Genomic DNA, 4,821 nt, shown 5'->3' with positions numbered 1-4,821 from the left:
GTATGAATTAAATTTCGAATTTGGTCAAAGTACAGTCGAGAATATTTTGACGGAAAAAGTTGAAGTTATCTTTCCATCAAAAAGTCCTCGATTCTTAGTTACTTCGATCACATTTCTAAGACAAAGCTCGTAAATGTGTCTCATCCGAAGAATCGTAATGTTTATTTCCGTTTCTGGCAAGATGTAAACACAAATCCGGATGCACACGAGCGTGACTGGTCTTGTGCGCCAGGTGGAACGCTAATCACATAAATCTCGTACAATCGTGTTGTAAGATCACTAATTAGTTTAGCACAATATTGCAGCCGTTCCATTAGTGTTCTCGTACGAAGAAACTTCCCGAAGCGGCTCGTTGGTCTAGGGGTATGATTCTCGCTTCGGGTGCGAGAGGTCCCGGGTTCAAATCCCGGACGAGCCCGTGGTGCGTTTATTTTTTTTTTTTTGCCGTTTCCCCGAATCATCCAGTAAGGAGGACGTCGCGGCGCATCGTCGACACGCGTCGCCGTCTTTATCAAATTTAAATTTCTCTCGGGGCATCGAATTTTAAGTCGCTTATATTACACGTGTACCAATCGCGGTCCGTCTGCGACGAGATGTCGAACCGCTTATACTCTTTCCACTTTCGATTTCTTATTTACGCGCGCCGTGACGTCGTTAATTATACGCCGCTCGTCAAAGTCAATTAACTCCTTATCTGCGCGACACGCGAGATAAAAAGAGATACATACCGGGAACGAAATCCCTCGACGTGTCGCGTTGCGTAAACGTCAGTCACCTCGCGCGAGGTAGACAATTAATGTACGGTCCTTTCGAGGGGTAACGCCCTTTTTTTAGCGCAACGAGGACTTGTAATCCGTGAATTATATCCCATTAACGACTCGGGTTTACGTCGTGGCCGACAAGAGCGCGCCTCATTGTCGGGACCACGCGGTGCCCTCTAATTCGAACATCGGCCTTCTTTGATGTCCTAATGCGTTTCTAAAGACAGAGTTTCTATTCGGCGCCTAACGGAACATTCACCTGACTGCTCTCTTAAGGGTTCATCAATAAAATAGGGCTAAATTCTCTCCGCCGTTGGCCCTGGCCTAAATGAATTAGGACGATAAATTTATAAAACGTGTTACAGCGGATACAAATTATTATTGTGAGGTCTTTGTATTTTATATACTTTGTAATAAATATATTTTTAAAATAAGTTACATTTACACATACTAGACCTTACGTCAAATTAGAAGCGCGAAATAATATAAATGCTATTGTGTGTTCGGATCTTCGTGCACCGCAATTTGATACGCAACGCCAAAAATGTATAATGCGATTTTCGACGATGAACTCACTTCTGCTGACTAAACCTAAATGCCAACGCAGTTGGTGAACGTTACGAGTAAATATACCGCACCACCGTTGAAAGCAGTGCGCGAAGACACGCGATATTAAGGGACCTTGACGGAAAAGGATTCTCTTGCTTCGCAGATTACCGCGAGTGTGCAGAGGACGACGTGATACGCGATGTGATCCGCGCCGTGATCGATTGCCGGCCCGTTAACGATGACGCGGCTTCTAAATTCATCGAAATGCCCGTTGCCACTTGGCTCGCCTTAATCGCATGTCAGACGTTGTTGCGGGATAATCAACGCAACGGGTATAGCGCGTACGGCGACAATTATTCCTTTCTCCGATGCGTAGTGACGGAAACGAGCGTATCGCGTTCCCGAAAGTCGTTTGATCGGTCGCTCCTGTTCGTAAGATGATTTCTCGCTCGACACGACGTGCGACGTGACGCGTCTTGAACGCGTCTTGAACGAAGGCCACAACGCGGGGCGATTATAAATGTCAATCGGTGGTCCAGTCATCTCACCGTCGGCTTCTCTTGACAACGGCGATAAATATAAAAAATCGGCCTACACGTCGGAATACCGAATTAGCGCGGAATTGAAATTTTGCAACAACATTGAGCGGCGAGTCTCGGCGCGATTTATCGCGACGATAAATTCCGCCGAATAATATACGCAGGCGAACACGCGTTTTGCGAGGTTTCGCAAGATCGGAACGCATCGTGTGATCGTAAACTCCGGTTATTTAAATCTCCGGTCCGCTACCGTGCACGCATACCTGGACACGTCCGAAATCGTGTGAGCCGCTCCGTAGAGGGGAAAATATATTTGAAGCGCGACGATTTATGCGAGAAGCGACATCCGTTGGCGCGTTGGAAATGGAGCCTGGACCATTAATATCCTTTTTTGTTCGTTACGAATATGTATGCGATGTAAAGCGTGGATTTTTTTTTGTTGAGATATTGTTACGCGACCGTTCTCCTTTATTTTTCCTTGTCAAATTCTTTATTGGACTTTTGAACGCAAATCAACTGCTCTATAGGCCGGCATAATTAACCTTAAGAAATGTTAAATAATGCCTTGTATCGTATATAAATTTTATATTGATATTCTTTCTATTTCGTAATATTTCTGCCTCTCAGTCTTTGTTTAATTCATTTATTTTTCGCAATTTTAAGAATATATGTTCTCTCACGGGCGGACCTGCTCTCTCGAAGCCATCACTATATCTTGCGCGATTCACGGATCTGTAGAGCCGTACAATTGCGGCTAATTCGGGGCAAAAGTTTCGACATTTGATAGGCAGTGTCGGACGTATTAAAAAGAAAAAAAAGTTGAAGAAAAAATCGTAGTTTTGCATAATCGTGAGATCACACAATACAAACGGAGTCATCTCGGTTGCTTGCAAAAGCGAACGTTTCGGCAAAAATGTGGCTCGCGCAATCGTACTCGCGCGGAGAAGGACGTGATCTTTTGAACCACGAGTCCTTTTATCGACAGTCAAAGGTACATGGCGTTCGAGGCGCTTGAATGCGCTTCTGTAATCCTTCTTCACCGCTTCTTCTCGCTTTTTGCTCGGCGAAGGGGGAGGGGGCCGGGAGGAAGAGCCCGCGATTAAGTAATAGGTAATTAATAGAGGCACCGTTTTATCCCGATTTTTTACCGGACGCGTGAGGGCACGCTCGCAGTAATTATAGCCCTATGTCATACACTCTCCCCTCTCTCGCACTCCTTCGCTCGATTGTGTTTGTAATCTCGCACGCATCGCGCGTACGACAGGGTCGCCCGTAAAAATCTGAACGTGCAATTAGGGCCAAGTCGTTAATTTATTTTTCTCTACGTGTGGGCTACGCTTTTGGCCGGCTCGTGAAATTGTTGTCCGGTCCACCACCGAAGCACCGAGTAATAGCAATGTAAGCAATACGGATAATCTTTTACGCGAGCGCAAGTTACTCCAGTTTCCGCGTTGCTATATTAAAGTATTGGAAAAATAGAAAAGAAAAATCTTTATTGAGAGACAGTTGAATTAATTACAATTAGAATTATATTAAATAATTCCCTGTAAAATTATAACGAATATTGATTATATTTTGGTAATTATAATTTAGTGTAATTTAAACGATTGATATAGATAAGTTCAGTAAATAATACATATATAAATCTTGTTGTTCCTAGCCGGAGCATAAGACCTCTAAGAAATCACATTTTATTTGTCACTGTTTCTAGCGAGATGTTTTCGAATCTTCCGGTTATTGCACTTGAAACAGTCCTCTTCCAGGTAATCACTAATCTGCCTGTACGTCTTCTACTTTGTGGATTCCATTTCAATGTTTGTCTGGTGATGTTTTCGTTGAGAGAAAACGAAAACATCGACAGTAAATAATAGTTAATTTACAGTAATATTTCAAAATTTGTTATTAAAACCAAATGGAAGAGGACACTTGTATAATATTTAGTATATCTGAAGAGCCCTTTTGATCTAATTAATACGCGATTCCGTATTGCAACTGATATTTTGTGTGCCAACAAGTTACCAACACACGAGTTGATGAACTTGCGTGTCGCGTAGTCGACAAACGGTCGATTCCGGGTGCTTCCAGAATGACGCGGACCTCGGGGTTAAACGTCCGATGTATCTCAAAGCGTCAAGGGAGCGAGTCGTCAAAGGTATGTCGTAATAGGTGTATACGACACGCGGCGGAGACTAACCGGGCAGTTTCGTGATTTACGCAAAGTAATCCCATTACAGGTCGCGTCGCTCGTTAACGTCACACACGCGCGGCTCCGCAGACTCGAACGCGGTGCTGGGAGACGCGCGAATTATGCTTGTAAGCGAGTAATGAACGTCTCGATAAAATTCTAGTAAAGGGATGCTGCTAGAAGAATGCGAGAACCACTCAGACCGAGATTCATTCCGTCTTTTAGTGCACCTTATTCGAGCCTTTTTACAGGTACTGAAATGCGCTCTTATCTTTAGCAATTACACACAACGTCCTGGTTTTTTAACGAGTCAGTTTATTCTACTTTAACTTATAATTAAATAATTAAATGAGGTGCGACGGCGGCCTTGTATTAATCTTCACTTGTTCTCTTTGAAATTCCATCGTAACGCAGAAGGTCTCAGAGGTTTAGGCGATGATCATCACGGAGCAACGATGTCGCGGTCAAAGGGAGAACGATCGTCTCCGTCGGGGAGGTTAATATCTAGTCAGGCATCCGGGAAAACAAAGTGAAAGGAGCACCATCCTTCGACGATGGTGCACACACACCGTGTGCGCCGGCACTCATTCTACGATGCGCACAGTTATATGGCCTATGAATCACGAGCGGGAGACGCTCACGTTAAGTCGGGAGTTAATTGAAACTTTTATTCGTAATTACGAATTTTTTACCTGCCTTTAATACACGCGCGTCGCGTCTCACCCGCATATTAATTCACCCTTCGAGACACCTGAGAAACGCGAAGAGAGAGAGAGAGAGAGAGAGA

General features: G+C 44.1%; 1 long non-coding RNA gene and 1 other non-coding gene across 3 annotated transcripts in view; both read left to right on the top strand.

The window, feature by feature from the left end:
* The window catches only part of LOC105448610, a 46,413-nt gene that overhangs the window by 407 nt on the left and 41,185 nt on the right, over positions 1-4,821 (top strand). The gene's annotated exons all lie outside the window — the stretch shown is intronic.
* Trnap-cgg lies at positions 347-418 on the top strand. The gene has a single exon. It is a non-coding gene; the product is annotated as a tRNA-Pro (tRNA).

Source organism: Wasmannia auropunctata, unplaced genomic scaffold, assembly GCF_000956235.1.
Source record: "Wasmannia auropunctata unplaced genomic scaffold, wasmannia.A_1.0 LD336083.1, whole genome shotgun sequence".
Taxonomy (NCBI): domain Eukaryota; kingdom Metazoa; phylum Arthropoda; class Insecta; order Hymenoptera; family Formicidae; genus Wasmannia; species Wasmannia auropunctata.
This window is presented reverse-complemented; position numbering and strand designations above follow the sequence as displayed.